This window comes from Nicotiana tabacum, chromosome 21, assembly GCF_000715075.1.
Source record: "Nicotiana tabacum cultivar K326 chromosome 21, ASM71507v2, whole genome shotgun sequence".
In the NCBI taxonomy this organism is placed as follows: Eukaryota; Viridiplantae; Streptophyta; class Magnoliopsida; order Solanales; family Solanaceae; genus Nicotiana; species Nicotiana tabacum.
The window spans coordinates 95182066-95205579 of NC_134100.1; the positions used below are offsets into that span (position 1 = coordinate 95182066).

At 36.9% G+C, this 23514-nt stretch overlaps 1 long non-coding RNA gene across 1 annotated transcript; it reads left to right on the top strand.

The window, feature by feature from the left end:
• The first annotated feature begins 7940 nt into the window (after window positions 1-7940).
• LOC107791723 (uncharacterized) lies at window positions 7941-13904 on the top strand. Its single transcript, XR_001649321.2, has 2 exons — window positions 7941-8162; window positions 12114-13904. It is a non-coding gene; the product is annotated as an uncharacterized LOC107791723 (long non-coding RNA).
• The last annotated feature ends 9610 nt before the right edge of the window (window positions 13905-23514 follow it).

The window sequence follows — 23514 nt, forward strand, 5'->3', positions numbered from 1 at the left end:
AGGGGTATTGAGTTGGATCCAACAAAGATAAAATATATCCGAGATCTGCCACCTCCGAAAACCAAGAAAGAGTTCATGAACTTGCTGGGAAGGTTGAATTATATCAGTAGGTTTATCGCTCAGCTTACTACCACGTGTGAGCCCATATTTAAGCTGCTAAAGAAAGACGCAACGAATAAAAGGACGGATGAGTGTCAAGAAGCTTTTGACAAAATCAAAGAATATTTGTCAAATCCGCCGGTGTTGGTTCCGCTGAGCCTGGAAGACCTTTGATCTTGTACTTAAATTGTTCTAGAGAATTCTTTTGGTTGTGTCCTCGGACAACATGATGCGACCGGGAAGAAAGATCAAGCCATATACTATTTGAGAAAGAAATTTACTGGTTATGAAGCCAAGTACACTTTGTTGGAAAGAACTTGTTGTGCTTTAACTTGGGTCGCTCAAAAGCTTAGACATTATTTGTTGGCTTATACCACATATCTCATAACCAGAATGGATCCCCTGAAGTACATATTCCAGAAACCAATGCCTACGGGAAGGTTGGCAAAATGGCAGATCCTGCTCACTGAGTTTGACATTGTCTATGTCACCCACACAGCCATGAAAGCCCAAGCCTTAGCCGATCATTTAGCTGAGAACCAGGTTGATGATGAATACCAACCCCTAAGCACTTACTTTCCGGATGAGGAAGTAAACTCAGTTGAAATAATTCTAGAGCACACAAATGCTTGGAAAATGTTCTTTGATGAAGCTGTAAATACAAAAGGTGTCGGGATTGGGGCAATTTTGATTTTGCCTACTGGTCAGCACTATCCGGCCAGAACCTGGCTTCGGTTCTTCTGTACGAATAACACCGCTTAATACGAAACTTGTATCATGGGCATGAACATGGCAATTGAGATGGATATAGAAGAATTATTAATCATGTGAGATTCTGATTCGATCATTCGGCAAGCACAAGGCAAATGGGAAACTCGAGATATCAAGCTTATCCCATATAGACAGCATGTGGAAGATCTTAGCAAATGGTTCAAATCCTTTGAATTCAGGTATATTCCTCAATTTCACAATGAGTTAGCGGACGCATTAGCTACCTTAGCTGCAATGCTGCCATATTCGGGCAATGTCCATATTGACCCGTTGGAGATTCAAATCCGAGAAAGACATGGTTATTGCAACACGGTTGAAGTAGAATCAGATGTCCAACCATGGTATCATGATATTAAAAGGTTCTTGAAAACAAAGGAATACCCTGAGTAGGCCAATAGAGACCAAAAGAGAACCATTAGAAGGCTTGCCAGCAGTTTCTTCTTAAGTAGAGAAGTGTTGTATAAGAGAACTCCATATCTGAATCTTTTAAGGTGTGTAGATGCCAAAGAAGCAGAAAAGATCATGAACAAAGTGTATTCAGGAGTATGCGGGCCCCACATGAATGGATATGTCCTGGCAAAAAAATCCTGCGGGTAGGTTATTACTGGATGACCATGGAAAAGGATTGCTTCAGTTTTGTCCAGAAGTGCCATCAGTGTCAGATACACGGTGACCTGATTCATGCACCTCCTTCAGAGTTGCATCCTATGTCAGCACCTTGGCCGTTTGTTACTTGGGGTATGGATGTCATTAGGCCGATCGAGCCGAAAGCCTTAAATGGGCACAGATTCATCTTGATTGCCATTGATTACTTCACAAAATGGGTCAAAGCGGTCACTTTTAAAGCCATCACCAAGAAAGTAATGGTGGACTTCGTACATTCCAACATTATCTGTCGCTTTGGTATTCCGAAAACTATCATTACTAACAACGCCGCAAATCTGAACAGTCATTTGATGAGGGAGGTATGCGAACAGTTTAAAATTACGCATCGTAATTCTACCCCTTACCGACCTAAAGCCAATGGTGTCGTTGAAGCAGCAAACAAAAACATCAAGAAGATCCTCAGGAAAATGATCCAAAGTTCTAGGCAACGGTATGAGAAGCTTCCTTTCGCATTATTAGGATATCACACAATCGTGCGCACATCGGTTGGGGCCACGCCTTACTTATTGGTCTATGGCACTGAAGCTGTAATACCTGTAGAAGTTGAAATTCCCTCTTTTCGAATCATTGTTGAAGCTGAGATCGAGGATGATGAATGGGTCAAGATTCGGCTGGAACAATTAACTATGATTGACGAAAAGCGAGTGGCCACAGTTTGTCGCGGGCAGTTATACCAACAAAGAATGGCTCGTGCTTACAACAAGAAAGTGCAGCCTAGAAACTTCATAGTGGGGCAACTCGTTCTAAGACGTATTCTCCCGCATCATGAAGAAGCAAAAGGCAAGTTTGCTCCGAATTGGAAAGGTCCATACATTATAAGAAAACTGCTGCCAAAAGGTGCATTGTACTTGGGAGATATTGAAGGAAATGACCCCAAAACAGCTGTCAATGCGGATGCGGTCAAAAGGTATTATGTTTAATCCCTTTCAAGGTCTTAACACTCTCCAGTTGGGATGACTAAGGCTTTCATTCTCGCTACCCAAACACTATCAATTTTTTGTAAACCCTTTGAGCCGGTTACTCTTCTTTGATCACCCTCCTTGGAACCTGAAAGTTCAATTATTAAAAAAGTAAAAAATAAAAAAAATCAAATCAATCAATCAAAACAAAAACGAAACAAAAACAAAATATTTCCTTGAACTACATTCGACTTGATTCCGAAAGGATACGTAGGCAGCCTTACTCTGGGGTTTAGTCACACCAAAATAAAAATCCAAATTTCCCCGAAGATGAAACTGGGGCAGAATTTATAATGGTTTGGCGACGCTTTTGCCTGAAAGGTTCCAAAGTTGTAATTCAATTCAAATTCTTCCCAAATCCTATTCAAGTCCTTCCGATCAATCGGTAAAGATGTCCTAAATTGGAGGATACAGTTACTCAGATCTGATACAACCAAACGAGAGAAATAAAATGAGAGAGTCTTATCGGTGAAAACCCATACGGGCACCATGAGGCGATGGTAAGCAAAGAAATTGAAAATGAGAGAGCCTCGTTAGTGAAAACTCACAAAGAGTACTACAAGGCGATGGTGAGAAGAGAAATGAGAGAGGTTAGCTGGTGAAAACCCGCAAAGGGCACCACTGATCGAAAAAAGGATAATTGGTCGCTGACATAGACATAGTCCTGGGCAAGGTTTCTCAATCTTGAGGTATAAGTTATGGTGGATTTCTGAGAGTTGGACGGTTCGCACAGATCGGGCATCCAGTCCAAGAGGCATGTCATTTTCATTGAAGTCCGCATACACTCCAGATAAGTCCTTCTTTCCTTTCCTCGAAAGGGATACCTCTTGTCTAAATTCATTTATCCATTCCGTTGTTTATTTTCTTTCAATCCCTTTTGGTCTAATTCTATTCTAAATTGAGACAAAAAAAGGATGGAAAGACCGATCTATAAGGTTCTCATTTGATACAAGCTAGTATGCAAAAAGCGTCCAGCCTCGGCAGGTACATCGAGTCGACCTCGACCGGCCATGATAGCTGATGCTTCGAAATCAAGAATTCCCAAAAGGAAAGGGATTAAAGTCAAAGTGCCACAAGGGAAAAATAAAGTTAACGAAGGTTAAGTCCCACGTGATTAACCGTCTTGGTAAGATTTTGGAAAAGTCAAGATCTCCAGGGTTAGAAATGAAACCAATCCCCAGTGAGCCAGCAAGCAATCAAAATCTTCGTCCAAAAGACGGGCCAAGATCGAGTGACCAAATAATCAAGGCCACAAAACCAACCACCGTTTCAAACTGACAAATTGTTCTTTGTTGAAGAAAACAGGAAACAGGTGAAACCCGAAAGCAACCTTGCAAAAAGTAGGGGCAACCAAAAGGAAAACTGCGCAAGGGCTGGAAACAAGCTTTGCAACAACAACTTCAAAAGGGAAGTCTTCCCCAAAGTTCTTTCCCGCATTCACTCATCCTCTGAAAAATAAAAGAAGAAAAGAAGAAATAATGTTGAAAATAATTCAAAGCTACGGTCTCTGATCCCCAGCTGCGTCTTTTCCAACATAGGGTCCCCACTCTCTAGTTGATACCAGCATAACCTGATGACTTTCCAACATAGGGTCTCCACTCCCTAGTTGATGCCAGCATAACCTGATGACTTTCCAACATAGGGTCTCACTCCCCAGTTGATGCCAGCATAACCTGATGACTTTCCAACATAGGCTTCCACTCCCTAGTTGATGCCAGCATAACCTGATGACTTTCCAACATAGGGTCTCCACTCCCTAGTTGATGCCAGCATAACCTGATGACTTTCCAACATAGGGTCTCACTCCCCAGTTGATGCCAGCATAACCTGATGACTTTCCAACATAGGGTTCCACTCCCTAGTTGATGCAAGCATAACCTGATGACTTTCCAACATAGGGTCTCCACTCCGTAGTTGATGCCAACATAACCTGATGACTTTCCAACATAGGGTCTCCACTCCCTAGTTGATGCCAACATAACCTGATGACTTTCCAACATAGGGTCCCACTCCATAGTTGATGCCAGCATAACCTGATGACTTTCCAACATAGGGTCTCCACTCCCTAGTTGATGCTAGCATAACCTGATGACTTTCCAACATAGGGTCCCACTCCCTAGTTGATGCCGGCATAACCTGATGACTTTCCAACATAGGGTCTCCACTCCCTAGTTGATACCGGCATAACCTGATGACTTTCCAACATAGGGTCTCCACTCCCTAGTTGATGCCAGCATAACCTGATGACTTTCCAATATAGGGCCCCACTCCCTAGTTGATGCCAGCATAACCTGATGACTTTCTAACATAGGGTCTCCACTCCCTTATTGATGCCAGCATAACCTGATGATTTTCCAACATAGGGTCCCACTCCCTAGTTGATGCCAGCATAACCTGATGACTTTCCAACATAGGGTTCCACTCCCTAGTTGATGCCAGCATACCCTGATGACTTTCCAACATAGGGTCTCCACTCCCTAGTTGATGCCAGCATAACCTGATGACTTTCCAACATAGGGTCTCCACTCCCTATTTGATGCCAGTATAACCTGATGATTTTTCGACATAGGGTCCCCACTCCTTAGTTAATGCCAACATAGGGTCCCACTCCCTAGTTGATACCAGCATAACCTGGTGATTTTTCCTAACATAAGGTCTCCAATCCCTAGTTTATTTTACTTTTAGGCATAGGGTCTCCACTCCCTAGTCTACATTTACTCCGGGTACACTATTCCAATGTTTTTATCGCTTTCGATAATGAAGTAGTATAGAATTTTGTTACAATAACTCACGAAATTTTCCTAGTGAAAACTAGGGCAGAAAATTCCGTTCGTTTGTTTTGATTCCTGAGCAGGTTATACCTTAAAGTACTGGGTTTGAGACGACCAAAAGAAGACGTCAATCCATAATAAAGAAAAAAAGAAAAAGAAAAACCCAAAGTACAGAAGCAGAGAAGATATGGGCTGCTCAAGACGAGATTGAAGTCCCAAGTTTTGCATATCCCATCTTGATCCGAAAAGATGAAGAAGATTGAACCAGCACCTACAGCTAATAAGCATCAAGATTCAGATTAGAGTCTGCATAAAGAGCCAGCCAAGACTCAAGTCAAAACTTCAAAAAATTTACAGATAGGAATCTTGTAACTCGTAGTTGATAGACTTAGTTAGCTTTCTTCATTTTTTACTTTGGTGTAATAAGGAGTTCAACAACAGTAACAGCAACAACAGTAGTGAAATCATAGTTTTCCGGTAGTCCCAGCTACCAAAACCTTCAGAACTACACTAACCTGATTCCTTTATAGCCAAGGATATGTAGGCAATCTTTGAAGCAAGGTTCGGTCAAACATTTTCAAAACGTTTCCCATGGAGTATCAAAACGGGTAAAATTGGTCCATGAATGCTCACTTTGTCTTTGCCCGAAAACTCTTCGTGTTTCCGAGCAAAGAGGGACATCTGTGAGCATGTAATTTTTACCCTACCAAAATACTCCTACAAAATTAATAAATAAATTATTCATATTTATTTTTTTTAGATTTCTTGTTAGGATTTTTGTTAATTATTAGAAATTATTTGCATTTAGTTGCATTTCTCATCTATTTTTAGCATTTTTGAAATCATAGAAAACAACAAAAATATTTAAATCCTCATCATATAGCATTATTAGGTTTTAATTAAATTTAGTATTTAATTACATAATTTGATCATATTATTAGAAGAAAATCACATAAAATGTTTTATTTTTGACATTTTTAGTTTTAGTGTTAAAATTAGTAATTTTTTCGTTTAATAATTGAAGATTAACTAATTATGTAAATAATACAAATAGATAGTTGGTTTAATTTTATAAATTAAGATAATTTAGCACTTAATTTAGGATTTGTTTAAATTAAATAGATTTTTAAAAGTTAATTAAATAAAATAGAGTTTAATTAGCCTAAAATCGGACTGGGCCAGTGTAAAACCTAGCACAATCCCCAAAACTTAGCCCAAAATACCCGAGCCCAATACCCAGAATCTGCCCAGCCCTATACTAATCCAAACGACGTCGTCTAAATGCCAGGCGATCCTGGTCGTTGATCTTCACAAGATCCAACGGCTCGGAACTCGCCTGTCACTTAATATATAAGTGTCCAAACCCTCTCCTACCCCCTCATTTCGTCTCCCCCCTCTCTCACATCTCTCTCTCTAACCCTAGAGACGACTCCGTCTCTCACCTCTCTCTAACCAAACCCTAGCCTCCCCAAAACGCTCCTCCCACGCCGCCGTCGGAAATCACCCTACGGCGGCGGTGGACCTCCAAAGCCACCCAAACTTACCCTATACACTCTCCTCACCTCCCTAAACCTCACCTTACCAACCAAATCTCCCAAAACCCCACCAATAATCATAGATCTTAGATCTAGGGTCTCCAAAACCCTAGATTTATTTTTCAAAACCCTAAATCCAACCTAGTCCGTTTAATAATCCTCCTGCCAAGATCTCCCATCAAGGATTTCAGATCCCAGATGGGAGTCTTGGCATGAGGGTTTTTAGCGATTAGATCTATTATTTTTTGGTATATTTTATGTTATTTCCTGTTTTTCATCTTTATATTTTGTGTCGATTATTGTTCTTCTTTCTTTATTTTATTTTATTTATTACTGTCTGATATTTCTTTTTAAATCGTTTAAATTAAACAAACTTATATATATATATATATATATATATATATATATATATATATATATATATAAAATCAGTGCTTAGATATATTCTATTTTCCTTAATTTTTATATTATTACGCGTTTTATTCTGTGTTGTTACTGTTTTGTATCCTTTTTTGCTTTCTGTTTTTTTATTATTTATTTTTTATCTTTATTAGTTCTGAGTTTATTTTTAGTATTACTGCTGTGTTATTTATTTTTATTAAATTAATTTTCGTTCTTTTTTATTTATTTTTACTGTTATTTGGTTTGGTTAAGAACTGGGCCTCACTGAAGTGACTTGTTCTATTTGGCTCATAAATTGGGCCTGTCTATTTAGACAGGCCCATAACTTTGTTAAAGTTTAAGATCCTAAAGTCCTTCGGCCGAGAGTCACCCGACTCAGGCCCAGAACCAATCTGGTTCTGAGGTAATTCCAAGACCCTTAAGGGTCAGTTTTGGAATCCTAATTCTGAAAATTATTTAGAAAATATTAGAAACTTCTAGAATAGGGACAACTGTCCCAATGTTGAGTAGGAAAATAGGGATAAGATTCAAAAATATCCAAAAATTAGACACTTGTCCCTTTTCTGAGATAAGAAAGGTACTAAAAATTGGACAACTGTCCATTTCTGTTAAGAAAGATGTCATTTTCCTAATTTATAAGGAATTCTAGCAGATTCTTTTGTACCTAATTCTCATCCCTTTTCACTCTCTCACTCTATATAATACACTCCTCTTTCTTCATTAGAAAAGGATATGAAGACACATTATGGACACATATAGACTGCCTTAAGATTTTGCTCTCTTTCAAAAGAAAAACTTTTGAAAATCAACCTTGATCTTTGAGAATCAAAAATATACATTCCTTTCCTATTTTTAAAAATCTGGTCGTCTTCTTATTCTATTGGGTTTTATTGCTGCTGTTTTACTTCAAGCTTTCAGATACTTATTTTCTTATCTGTAGTTTGCTTGCTGCTATCAAGGTATTTTCTTTTAACAATGTAAAGTTTTATTTTTGCTGGTTATCAAGAATTTCTACTTCATCTGAGCACTGCATGAATCATATTGTTTGAAGTTGTTTGGTTGAGAGTTGTGTATGAAAGCATGTAGAGTTAATTATTTACACTGTTTTAGGCAATTTAAGTTATATTAGCTTCATTTTAAAGGGTTCTGAAAAAATTATAAAATCTGTTTAAAGCTTCATATAGTCATAAGATTGGTACGTTCGAATAGTTAAAAAGAGAAAATCTTTCTTTTTTCTAGAAAATTTGTTAGATTAGTAGTAGACAGATTTGTTATCACTGTCCATGTTAGTGAGATGTAATAATTTAATTTTGTTTTATATTATATCCTCTCATGCAATGCGTTAGTTAGTAGCTTTACTATGTTATTAAACAATTAAAATATACTAATTCCAATGCTATTAGTTTAAAATCATAAAAAGCTGGATTTTACAAGCAACCTAACAGTAATCAAGGTACGAATTCAGGCCCAAATCAATTGGGTCCATAAGATTGTATTCTGGGTCTTTGGCTAATAAAAATGAGTTGATTAAAGGCCTTTACACTTTAAGATTTTCAAATGCAAATGAGTTTTAAAACTTATCACTTTAACATAAGTTAATATAAGAAATAGGAGATTTAAGCAATTAATAGGAAATTATCCAATTTTAATTTTGGTTCGTGTCCCCAGACCCTTTTTAGTTTTCTGTTTTAAAAGATAAACAAAATATAAGTAAAATCTGATAATTGTTGTTATAAATTTTAATTTCAAACTCATTCACACAAATATTGAGTTGGGCCCGAGACATATGGACTCATTATCACCAGGCCCAAATATCTTTAGTTAATTTTATTTAGTTGTCCATAAAAATGAACATTGGGCCAGAGTCATTTGGACTCATCATCAGGCCCAGATCTTTCTGAATTAAATGTGTTTAATTGACTGAATGCTTAATAACATTGAGTTGTGCCAAAGTCACATGGGCTCATTATCACCAAGCCCAAATGCCTTTAGTTAATTTCATTTAGTTGTCTATAAAATTGAACATTAAGTCACAGTCATTTGGACTCATCATTAGCCCTAGATCTTTCTGAATTAAATGTGTTTAATTGATTGATTGCTTAACAACATGGTATTGGGCCAGAGTCATTTGGACTCCATGATCACTAGGCCCAAATCGTTTGGATTGAATTCATTTAGCTGCCTTAAAATATGCATTGGGCAGTCAATTAGACTCAAACAAGCCCAAATCCTTTTGAACTGAATCCATTAGCTAAGCCCAATAACGAAAATATATGTCTTGGGCTAAAGTTCATTTGGACTCAATCCTCATCGGGCCTCAAACTTTAAATCTGGGCCTGTTTGACAGATAATACATAGGCTGCCCCCATCTAATACAAACAAACATATCACCTAGTATTAAACCTTTACACTTAGCCATATGACATAGAATATTTAGTTTAGAGACATAAGCATAACTCAAGGTATTTATAATCAACTTAATTATTACAATCATGTACACGCACGCGTGACATAGTTGTGATGCCAAAAACAAACCAAGGTACATGTTCGTGTGATCATGGTCAAACAATCTTAGTAAATAAAATGACTTAATTAAACACTCGTAGAAATGCTTTAGGCACGGATTTTAAACTACTATCGTGAATGCGTACATGTCCGCGTGACGTGATCCCGATATCCAAAATTAAATCGAGGTATGCGTTCGCGCAACTTCGACCAAACAATCTTAAATTAATAAAGCACAATTAATTGTGTACACGTTCGCGTGACATGATTTTAGTGCCCCAAACGAAGCAGACTTACACACATGTAGTCTGTTTCAAAGATTAAATCCATAAACGCCATAATTAAAAGCGGTAAAAGGTAAAATGCACTTAGGTTTTAAAATACGTGATAAAACAATCTAATTAAACCAGGTATGATTAAAGCGACCGTGCTAAAATCATGAAATTCGCGAGTGTCTGGCACCTTTTCTCGGATTAACAAAATTCCTTACCTGGTCTTCTGTGTTTGCGGAACATAAACCGAGTCAAATTTTCTCGATTTGGGATTTAAAATAAACCGGTGACTTGGAACACCCTAAATATTCCAAGTGACGACTTTGAAAAAAATAAAAATAATCTCAATTCGAATAATGTCACTTAAATTGAAAAAAACTCCCTTATCCCCTATCCCCTATCCCTATCGAGAAAAAGGAGGTGTGACAAGTGTTGTTTAAAGTAAGTTGGGAAGACTCACCTAAGCCACTAGCCACAGTCCACAGCACTGTATTTAGGATTTAGAGTCAGTAGGTCTGGTTCTTTATATATATACTTTCTTTTATTCTTTTCTTACACATATAAGGCCCGAGCCTACGCTAGCAATTCCTTCCATTGGATACATAAAATTATTTTATTGGACCACCCCTACAAATGCAGTTGTTGAAACTTGAAAGACAGAAAGAATGCGAAATCTGAAGGGATTTCATTCATTGAACACTTTGTAAAGTTACAATGCAGTTAGACTTACAAACCCTTCTTTGAGCAACTACAAGGAAACTACTAAACAAGAAAAGAAAAACTAAAAGGAAAAGAAGAAAGGTCATTGAAGGTTATGATTTCTGGTAAATCTTCAGTAATAACTTAATGTCGCCGCATCCCTCAATATAATCCACTTTCTCTCAGATCACCTCCTAAAAAACAGAGAAATTAACAGATGTTAGTAAATAAACAATGGTGTTGGAAAGTAAAATATTGATAGGAAGTATCAGAATCGCATGGAAGATGTCTCACAAAAATCCCTAGGTGTCTTGCATTTATAACATTCTTCTCTGCTTGCATAGTTGTGCATACCACATCCAATTCTGTCGATCAAGGAAGTTATGTTAGTTAAAATCCCAACTATAGTATGTCACCTGCACATATCAGTAGTAAAAGGAGGAGAATTGCGGCAGGCTAACAGTTAGCGTAAAACTAGTCAATCTTGTGATGATTCCTCATAATACAATGTTTTCTAGGAGTCCTAGTCTTATCAGAGATTTATATGCCAGTAGAAAATATAGTAAACTTCTAGTATTTTTTAATTTTATTTTGTATATTGTTGGTTTGAGATGAGTTTAACTAGAGCGATATTGGACAGTAGTGATGGTGTTGTTGCAGTATTGGACAGAGATGAGATTAAAAGGAGAGACATTAACCTTTAGGATTCATACAGTTAAGCCTATCTTGCTCGGGATTGAGGCGTAGTTATTGTTATAGAGTAAGTGAACTGCATGGGAAATGAAATGTGTAAATATGAACTGACCTGCTGCAAATCCAATCACCACTCTTCCAACCAGGAATAGCACTTGCATCATATCCATAACCTGCTGATGCCATCACTCCTGCCCCAACAGCGTAATAATCACTTCTTAAGGCACCACATCTATAGCAGTTTGTTCGACTCGCATAGTTGTGAGAACCACAGTTCATCGCACTGCAATACCAGTCTCCAGCTAAGACTTCTGCTTTGTTTAGTCCATACATGGCAACATCAGCCGGCGTTGCATATTTAGGACAGCTGCATCGTTGGCATGCATCCCGTTTCTTGAAATTTATGTGTTGGCATGCAGCACACATCCAATCTCCACTGCTCATTTTATGTCTACCTGAAATTGAACTTGAAAATATGATGAGAACAAATTTTCATATGGGAAGTAAAATAGGCCATTAAATCTTATTGGTTATCCATCTTTGAGGCCTCATTCTATACATGGTTATAGTCAACAAGGTCTCAGTTCTATATGCTAGAACTGCATTGCTTACACATGAACAGTTATTTCATTCTAGGAAAAAATTTCGCAGCACATTAATCTTGTATTTAAGGGCCTAGTTTGTTTGAAAAACTTGGACTCAAGACTAAAGTTATTGTATTTTTCTTCCTTTTTTGTGTAGAAGCTGGAAGAATAATGAAATGAACCACAAAAGGAAACTAAATCATCGATGCCTCACCTTGATAATTTGAAGACTTGAACTTCTCAACTAGACGTAAACTTGAAGCTCAAGAAATGGTTTGCTGTAAGTGGTAATTTTGATGAATGGTTTGGGGAGGTATATATAGTTGGAAGACCTCATTGTTTGGGGCCCAAAGTTTACTTTTTGATCTGTTTTGTGACTTCAAACAGTTTCCTTAAATGAGATTCCACAAGATAGCGCAAATTTTCCAAAAAAGAGTTGGATAAACCAACTACTTTCCTTCCTTATTGACTGTAGAGGTATGGCTCTCTAAAGTTGTCGACTGTCATATTCATGCATGTGAAGCATATTTTCTTGCAGAAGTCCAATAATGCCCCTCCTTACCTGTTCGACTGTCCATTATTCTACTAAAAAGGAGCTCCTCAAAATATTATTCTTTGTTCTGTATCCATTTCTAGTAGGTGTTATGAGGGGAAGATGTTATGTGAAAGGTGGGGTTATTTTACCGCGTGATCTTGCTAAGATAGATGGACCCTTGAGATGATTTGGATTCTCACGCTTACACATTAGATTAGTGTGTGTAATCCACATTGCCAATGCAAGCAACTGCCTGACACGAAGGCTAACGTCGTTCAGGTGGAAAATGGTTCAGGTTCTAAAGGGGCAAAAACTGTGACAAAGTTTACCACCAAGGAATCAATTCCCTCATAATGCAAATTCAAGTCCTATTATTCTTATTGTGTAATATTCTTCTTAATAATTCAAAAGTGGACTTCTTTTCATCTCCTGTTTAGTCATGCATGTGTTAGAAATCAGAGCACTCTAGATATTATCAGACCAGTCCTTAGTTTCACCAAATAGATTGCTAAGAATGTTAACAGCTTTTATCGGTACAGACAGGTGATACATTAATTCGGAACAAAACATGAGAGTTGCGTTATTCCTGACAGTATTTAATATATCAATTTTAAGAGAAATACCTCTTTCTTGACTGGTACCTGAGACAATGTATTAAGGTATACAATCACACGACGTTTACCTTTGTTTTTCATCAATTCTCTGAAGATTCTGAATGTGATGCATGGCACAAGATTTGAACTTTATGACTTTGAAGCCCTGTAATTGTTTTTATGATAAGTTATAAGGTTAACCATCTTTGACAATAATCAGTTTAGTGATCTCTCTCTTTTCATAAAAGGAAAAGGATTGTAAGGTTATACTATAACTTTTCCTTGGTTCAAAAGCCATAAAAGGAGAATGCTAATATCTGAACTCCCTTACTAAAGGGATAGTTTATTATGCATTGGTAAGAGTTTTCAAGCAAAGATCCAAGAATTGACAAACTCTCCGCACAGTTATAAGTGGCAAGAAATGAGTGAATATTACACAATCTATGGTCATTGATGAGTCACAGAAAAAAATCCAGGCCTCTCATACAAACACATAACATGGTTTTCATAGTGAAGCAAATCAAGAGTAATCCGAGATTGACAATGAGTTGAAGTCGCTTGACCAGTTATTGGGACCGTGAATGCTGACATGGAAACTGTAGCTGATTCCACCTAAGCGCAGAAGCTCGAGTGTTGACATAGGATTTGATAAGGAGGAATCCTAATCACCATTTTTAACCAGACAAGATGAACCTCAGACAAAGTTTCATCCTTTATTCTATATGCGTGACCATTCTATAAAGGGGGCCAATATTCCTCAATAATACTTGCCAGAATCTACATCATAATGGTAATGATAAAAATAGCCGTTGCTTTTGAATTTTGCATATTCCTATTGTGCTGTCAGAAGGTAAGTTTTAGCTTGTGCTTTTTTCCCTAATAGTGCTTAATTAAGATATATTTTTCTTATCTATACAAGCGAGTTATTTCAAAAAGGAAACAACTCATCCTTTAATAACAATATTGATGATAGTGACCATAAGAGAAAGAAGAATGATTGCAGATGCGCTGTCCCTCTCTGGATGTGTTCATTATAGCCAAAATAATGCTTAAAACTGTTTTAGCTGGGGTTCTCCACTACTTTTAGCAAGATCTTGGTTTGACAAGTGAGTTGATGCTCTCTTATATCTCATCAGAATAAAGGGTTCTAAACAAGATCACTTGTAGTGGTAAAACAAGAATCGTAGAAAGCCAGAAAAATCAGTTTAGCTAGCATTTGTAGTGCCCACAGATAACCGTATAGGGACAAGTTATTTAGATATTTATGGTCATTATGTTTAATGATTGGGTTGCTTGATGTAAGAAGCATCTTAGAAAAGTAAGCCAATTATCGATTGTCAAGCAATGCAGCAACGAGTAGCCACGGATGCAAAAGTATCAACTAGTTTGAAGTTGGGAAGACTCACCTAAGCCACAGTAAACAACACTGAATTTAGGATTTAGAGTCAGCAGGTTTGGTTCTTTATATATGTAAATTCTTATCTCAGCTACTAGTTACTGCAGTTGCCTCATTTATCTCAAACTCAAACCAGATATCTCTCCTACATGCCTTTCTATCATTTGTGTGCTCAGCTTATAGTTTCTACATCAAAACATCAACGGAAACACCAGTTTAAGTCAAGGTTTTTAGCCTGCAACAGTGCTCCCTTTGCAAGGGATTTTCTTTCCTCTATATATTAGGAATTTATGACTTCATCTGATGAATGATAAACTAATGACGGTTAAGTGTAGAATTTTAATAATGATCAAATATCCATAAAGAAGTCTTGACTAATGTTATATTAGTGTATGCAGATTCAGGTGAAGCAAGCATTGCCAAAAAGGAATGAAGATCTGCTCAATGGCTATGTATTTTGAACCATTGCCTTATATATAACTCACCTGCAAATACAAATAGCAGATCATGTATGAAGGAAGATTCAAAGTGGAAGGGAAACATAATATAATGGGAGACAACTTGAAGTATTGTTCCTCTACCCAATAAAGCATGGAGCATGGAAAGCACTCCCTGGATAAACTAATCCAGCCCATCTACTCCTTTCTTCGACAAAGCATGGAGCATGGAAGCACTCTCTAGATCTCGGCTTGGAACACTAGATTATTAAATCCAGCCCATCCTTCTTGAAGGAATTAAAGGCATGAGTCATGAATCAAATATCAAAAACAAATCAACAACAGCTCTAAAATCTGGTCTATAAGAAGAGTGGCATACTCAAGGATTGGATGCGCAACTACATAAACTGATTCTAAACCTTTCTAGTTCTTAGTACAAACATTGTATTCTTGAGTCTACAAGTGTCATAAAAGATAGGAAGAGATAGAACACAAAAAGAAAGTTGTGTCAACATTACAAAAGGCATTATCACTGAATGTTGTTGATGGTGAGCGAACCAAAACCATCATCATTGTAACCTATTATCAAAGATCTAAGAAGTCCCTTGTGACCCAAGGGAAACTAGATGTAAGTACCTCACCGGTATAAAAATTATTGTGTCCTATTATCTTTCAGTTTGCTTGGTTTACTTCTCTTTAACTGTTCACTGTGCAGAATCTAGTCGACTAAACTCATATTTAGTTAACTAAGTTTTAATTGACCACAATTCACCCCCCCTCCCCTTGTACTTTCAATTGGTATCAGAGCAAGGCTCACAAACTTTGCTTAACAGCTAGTGAGAAAAAGATCATGGGATCAAACACAGTCGTTAGTGCATTATTTCAAGAGGGGACCTCTCAGGTACGACCTCCATATTTCAACGGGCAACACTTTTTTCACTAGAAAGTTCAGATGAAAACATACACTATGTCATATGACATCAAAGTTTGGCATGTGATCAAAAAGGAAAATCTTCCAACTCCATCAAAGAAAGATGAGAATGGTCAAGTCATAGTATCAACTGACCCACTTGACTTAGATGATTACACTGATGAACATGTTGCTGTCATAACTGTGAATGCCAAAGCAAAAAATCTTATGTATAATGCTATCAGTGGAGAAGAGTATGAAAAGATTTCGAGCTGTGAAACTGCTAAGGATATGTGGGATAAATTGGAAGTGACATATGAAGGGACCAACAAGGTAAAAGAAACAAGGATCAATCTTCTAGTTCGTGACTATGAACTATTTCAAATGAAAAATGGAGAATTAGTGGAGGAAATGTTTTCCAGGTTCAGCAAAATCCTTGGAGATCTAAAATCTCTTGGTAGACCAATCAAAAGCGGAGAACATATCAGAAGAATTCTTAGAAGTCTACTCACAATTTGGCAGCCCAAAGTTATTGCTCTAGAATGTCAGGACCTTGACAAAATGTCCTATGATGAACTTAGAGGTGATCTAATTACCTTTGAGAAAACTCACTTGGACATGCAAATTCATCAAGAAAAGAAGAAAACGGTTGCCTTTAAAGCAACTGTTGCTGAACCAGAAAATGAAGAAGAAGAGGAAGGAGGAGAACAAGATGAAAATATAGCCATACTCTCCCAAGTTGTCACAAGCATGATGAGGAAAATCAGATATAGCAGGAGAGGTAGATCAAACTTCAGAAAAGGAAGGATGAATAATGAAAATAATAAAAATGATGTAAGATGCTATGAATGTGGGACACATTCAAGATGATTGCCCCGAACGGAACAAAAAGCCAAGCAGGAACTTTCAAAAGAAGAAGTCCTTTGGAGCATGGAGCGATGAAGAAGAATCTGACCATGAAGAAATTGCAAATATGTGTTTCATGCTCATAAAAGAAGATAGCAATAAAGACTCAGGTGAGCTTGGGCTCATGGAAGACAAAGGAGCAGATGAGGAAGAAGATACCGGCGAACTTTGTCTAATGGTAGACGAGGGAACCAGTGAGGTACGTCTTCCTACATGTCCCAACTGTTATAAACTTCAAGAATTTGTTGATATTGCTCTTGCAGATATTGAAAGAGTTTTAAATGAACTTAGAAAAATCCAAAGAGAAAAGAAAGATTGGGCCTTGAAGCTGGAAGTGTGTGAAATTGAGCGTGAAATGCTTCAAGATGAAGTTAATGAACTTAAACTTCAACTGAATGGATTACTAAAATCCACAAGTCATAGTTCTATCAAATCAAATCAGACTGTTCCTCATACATCTTTGATTAGAACTAGAAACTCTCAGGGATGCTCTTATTGTGGTAAAAATGGTCACAATACTAACCAATGGAGGAACAGAATCAGAGTAGAAAAGGGACTCTAAAAATCAAAAAAATCCATTGTGTTTTTATTGTGGAAAACCTGGTCATACTTCTTACCGTTATAGGATCAAAGACAGGAGATAGGTCTGGCGACCTAAATCTGTTAGTCAAGATAACACTCAGAAGTCTAACCATTCAGGACCCAAGCAGGATTGGATACCTAAAAACAAGTAATTTTATTTTGCAGGAACACCGCAAGAAGAATCGAAAAGAAAAATGGTATCTTGACAGCGCGTGGTCTAGCATATGATTGGTGACAAACAATTATTCAAAATTATCACCAGACTAGATGGAGGAACAGTTACATTTGGAGATAAATCAAAAGGAAATGTAATTGGCGTTGGAAAAGTTCCTCTCAGCTCAACATGTGATGTAGATAAAGTATATCTGGTTGATAAACTTGGGTACAATCTTCTCAGCATTAGTCAACTATGTGACAATGACTACGAGGTTCGTTTTAAAAAATATGGTTGGTTTATTGAAGATGAATCAGGTAAAGTTATTCTCTCTCGAAATAGGGACAAAAATGTTTATACTATCAGCAACTTGGAAAGCGTTGGTAATCAAATTTGTCTAGCTTCCATTCTTGATGACCCGTGGGTATGGCATAGAAATCTTGGTTATGCCAGCATGCATACTATTCATAATCTTTCTAAAAACGATCTTGTTATCGGTCTTTCAAAACTAGATTTTTTGAAAGATCTAATTTGTGATGCATGTCAACTAGGAAAATAAACCAGATCCTCATTTAAAGCCAAAAAGGTTGTTTCCACTACAAAACCTCTTCAACTATTGCATATGGATCTTTTTGGACCTACTAGAACTGCTAGCATAGGTGGTAAAAAATATGCTTTTATTATAGTAGATGATTTTTCTAGATTCACCTGGGTTATTTTTCTAAGTCACAAAGATGAAGCTCTACGAAACTTTGAAGTCTTTTGCAAGAAAGTATAGCGTGAAAAATGTTACTACATTTCCTCCATAAGAAGTGATCATGGAGGAGAATTCAAAAGCAAAGCTTTTGAGAACATCTGCAATGATCAAGGGATCTCTCACAATTTCTCTTTTCCAAGATTGCCACAATAAAATAGAGTGGTAGAACGTAAAAACAGAACTCTATAAGATATGGCAAGAACCATGATTGTGAAAAATTCTCTCTCACACTACTTTTGGGCAGAAGCCGTAAGTACAATATGTCATATCATCAACAGATGCCTTATTCGACCAATACTCAAGAAGACTCCATATGAACTATGGAGAGGAAAAAGACCCAACATCAGTTATTTTTATCCCTTCGGTTGTAAGTGTTTTATTCACAACAATGAAAAAGATAATCTTGCTAAGTTCGATCCCAAAAGCGATGAAGGTATTTTTATCGGATACTCTCCCTCTAGTAAAGCATATAGAGTTTTTAATAAGCGTACTTTATCTATTAAAGAATCTATACATGTTATTTTTGTGGATACTAACCCTCATTTGAAGAATGATCATCTTCCTGAAAATGAAAAAATTTCCATAGTGCCAAAGTCTATCGATACAAGTGGAATTGCCTCTGATGAAGTTATTGATTAGCAAGATCAGTCGACTATGCATCTTACAGAAAACCAGGAGTGCACTTTGATCGGTCCAACTAACTCAACTGAAAAAAAGTCAGAATTAGTCATCCCAAATGAATGAAAAAGTGAACCTGAATATCCTCATAAGTATATCATTGGAGACCCTCAGGAAGGGATGAAGACAAGAAGATCTCTAAAGCAGACATCAATTATCGCTCTCATCTCCCAACTTGAACAGAAAAAGGGTGGACGAAGCACTTGGTGACAAAAGCTGGATAATTGCAATGAAGGAAAAGCTTGATCAATTTGAGAATAACAAAGTATGGAAACTCATTCCTAACCCACCAAATGATTTTTGGAACAAAATGGGTATTCATAAATAAGTTGAACGAATCCGGACAAGTCATGCGAAATAAAACCAGACTAGTTGCTCAAGGTTATTCACAACAAGAAGAGAGTGATTATGAGGAGACTTTCTCCCATGTTGCCAGGTTAGAATCCATTCACATTCTATTAGCTTATATTGCTCATAAGTGTTTCAAACTATTTCAGATGGATGTGAAAAGTGCATTCTTGAATGGATTTATTTATGAGAAAGTTTTCGTTAAGCAACCTCCAGGATTTGTAAATGAAACTTTTCCTAATCATGTCTACAAATTATCCAAAGCTTTATATGGCCTTAAGCAAGCTCCTAGAGCCTGGTATGAAACATTAAGCTCATTCCTAATTAAACATGGATTCGATAGAGGTAATATTGATACTACTCTTTTTATCAAACGATCATCTCTAGGTAACTTAATTGTACAGATTTATATAGATGATATTATTTTTGGCAGTACTAATACTGTTTTGTGCAAGAATTTCTCAAATATCATGAAAGGAGAATTTGAAATAAGTATGATGGGAGAATTAACTTTCTTTCTTGGACTTCAAATCAAGCAAATACAGAAAGGAATCTTCATTAGTCAAATAAAATATACGAAAGAACTCATCAAAAAGTTTGGTATATCCAATGCAAAAGCAATAGGAACACCTATGAGTCCATTGACTACTTTGGATGAAGACAAAAATGGTAAGAGTATTAATGAAATAATGTATCGAGGTATGATTGGCTCATTACTCTATCTTACCGCTAGTCAACCATATATTATGTTTAGTGTTTGCAAATGTGCTAGATATTAGTCAGCTCCTAAAGAGACTCATTTGACTGCTGTTACACATATTATCAGATATTTGATAGGAATAGTCGACTATGGATTATGGTATGAAAGTCTGAAAAATTTCAATCTCAAAGGTTTTTCAGATGCAGATTTTGCAGGAGATAAATTTGATAGAAAAAGCGCAAGTGGAACGTGTCAACAACTTGAAAAATCTCTTGTATCCTGGCACAGCAAGAAACAAAGCTGTGTGGCCTTATCCACCACAGAAGCTGAATATTTGGCAGTAGGCAACTGCTGCACACAAATGCTATGGATCATGCATCAACTGTTTAGATTTTGATTTACATCTTAATTCTGTTCCGATTATGTGTGACAATACTAATGCAATTTGTTTATCAAAAAGCTCTGTGCATCATTCTAGGGCTAAGCATATTGAGATCAAGCATCATTTTATACGTGATCATATTGCTAAAGGAGATATTGTGTTAGAATTTGTTAATACTGAAAATCAGTTGGCGGATATTTTTACAAAACCTTTACTTGAAGAAAGATTTCATTATCTTCTGAACAAAACTGGCATTTGCACTATTCCCTCATAACCATGGTTAATGTATCCCATAATTACTTTTATTTAATTCCATGTATGTTATTGTTTGTGCCAAAAAATCTCTTAGTACTTAATTAGTCTTCACTTCTATTCATGATGAACTGACGGTGTAGTTTTGCAGAAGGCAACTTTTCAATTGTCTTTCATACGTCTCTCCAGAAATCGAGGCATCCTTTATTTCCCTTTTTAACTCTTACTCTCTCGAGTGTATCTCCCATTCTCTCAAAGGAACCAAATCTCTCTCTCTATTTTTCTCTTACTCATGGCCAAAGCAAAACCCTCTCCCTCCTCTTCCTTACCCAAAAGAAGCCACTGATTCAAGAAAACCAAAGATGATCCTGTTGATATCGAATCCTCCGAAAGCACAGACAACTTACTCACAGAAGAAGAATCAAGTGGCTCTCAAGAAGAAATCCTCATATCTCAAAAGTGGGAAGGAAAACGACCAATAGAATCTATCCCCAAACAATTCTCTACGAAAAAGGGAAAAACTAAAAATATTGAGTTTGGTCCTAAAGACAAGATGATTTTCTATGGACCTGAAGAGAAGGCTAGATTTGTCGCCTTCAAAGGAAAGTCAATTTCATTTGGTTGTACTGTAAGATTAAAGTCTATGCAAAACTCTCACTGTGATGTTCTGTCTATTTTTGAAACTCAGAAACTTGCCTCCCTATTTGCTACTGTTGGTGATACTATCTATGAAGAGCATGTGTGCATGTTTTATGCAAACCTTTTTGTGAATGATAAAGAAGATCTAGAAACCATGGTCTTAGGAACTCGTATTATCCTTGATTCTTATTAGTTTGAAAAAAATCTTTGCCACAAAGTTTGTTAGATACAACTTCTTTGTGCAATATTCCTAGCCAGATAATTTTGAAGTATCTTTTGATGAGGCCAAAAGTGTTCTGTCTGAAAACCCCCTGATATAGGTCCTAAGAACTTGAAGTTTGAACATCGTGTTCTAGCCCACATTATCGCAACCACTTTGCTACCCTGTACTGGTTCACTCAGTACTTTGTCTCTCAGAGATGTATTTGTTCTCTATTGTTTGATAAATGGTAAAGCTATAAACTGGTTTGCCTGGGTACGTCAATACATGCTTGAAAGTATCAGGGACGTTTCCTCTTCTGCGAGCAACCTGCCTTATGGTCTACTAGCTTCTCACATCCTGAAAGTCATGAAAGTGGACCTATCTCTCTATGTTCCAAAGATTATCTCCAGCACCTATGACAAGACTGCCTTTGCCATGGTGGCGTATACTTTAATTGAGGGAACCTGGCTTAAAAAGGACAAAGTATCAGAAGTCATCCCTACTCAAAGCAGTGGAGGACTAAAATCTGAAGCCAACAAATCCTCTTCTTCAGACCAACTGACGCTGATGCAGCACAACATTGCAGATATCAAGAATTTACTAACCTCTATACAAGAGCAGGTGGACAAGATCAAAGAAGTAACCAAGGAAATCGCGGCAAATGTGGCCAAACTTAGGATCACTCTTCAAGTCACAAGGAGGCAAGAAATCAGGGTCATGCAGGATGTTTCTGAGAAGCTAACCAAAGTCACCAAAGACATTGATACCTCTTATGAAAGCTTCTGCACTAAAGTGATCAGCACCCTGAAATATTTCCTTGGGAGGCATTGAATGTTTAGGAATGCTTAAGACAATCCTTTTTGCTTTGTGTGATAGTTTAAGACTATTTTCTTTTGGCTGTGTCTGGGGTGAGCATTAGTTAACTAATACTCATTATAAATGCTTAGCTGTACAAATTTTATGCCTGCTTAGCTGTATAAATTTTATGCCTGCTTAGCTAGTACTATTACTGCAAGTAGTTTTTCCTATTTTTTTTATTGATGTCAAAGGGGGAGAAAGAAAGAAAAAGAGTTACAGGTGTATTACAGGTGAACTACAAGTTTCTTAAGTGCAGATTCAAATCAACAACCAGTTTAAAGACAGGGGGAGCACACTTGAAAAGAAAAGTGCAGATGCAGATTCAAATCAAATCAAAAATCAGCTTAAAGTCGGGGGAGTACACTTGAAAAGAACAGGGAAGTATCCATAAATTAGTCAAACTCTTTTTAGCTTATTGTCATCATCAAAAAGGGGGAGATTATTAAATGTAGAATTTTAATAATGATCAAATATCCATAAAGAAGTCTTGACTAACGTTATATTAGTGTATGCAGATTCAGGTGAAGCAAGCATTGCCAAAAAGGAATGAAGATCCACTCAATGGCTATGTATCTTGAACTATTGCCTTACATGTAACTCACATGTAAATAAAAATAGCAGATTCTATATGAAGGAAGATTCAAAGTGGAAGGGAAATACAATGTAATGGGAGACAACTTAAAGTGTTGTTCCTCTACCCAATAAAGCATGGAGCATGGAAAGCACTCCCTCGATAAATTAATCCAGCCCATCAACTATTCCTTTCTTCGACAAAGCATGGAACATGGAAGCACTCCCTAGATCTCGGCTTGGAGCACTCCCTAGATTATTAAATCCAGCCCATCCTTCTTGAAGGAATTAAAGGCACGAGTCATGAATCAAATATCAAAAACAAATCAACAACAACTCTAAAATCTGGTCTATAAGAAGACTGGCATAATCAAGGATTGGATGCGCAACTACACAAATTGATTCTAAACCTTTCTAATTCTTAGTACAAATACTGTATTCTTGAGTCTACAAGTGTCATTAAAGATAGGAAGAGATAAAATACAAAAAGAGAGTTGTGTCAACATTACAAAAGCCATTATCATTGAATGTTGTTGATGGTGAGCGAACCAAAACCATCATCATTATAACCTATTATCAAAGATCTAAGAAGTCCCTTATGACCCAAGGAAAACTGGATGTAAGTACACCTCACCGGAACTGAACCAGTATAAAAATTA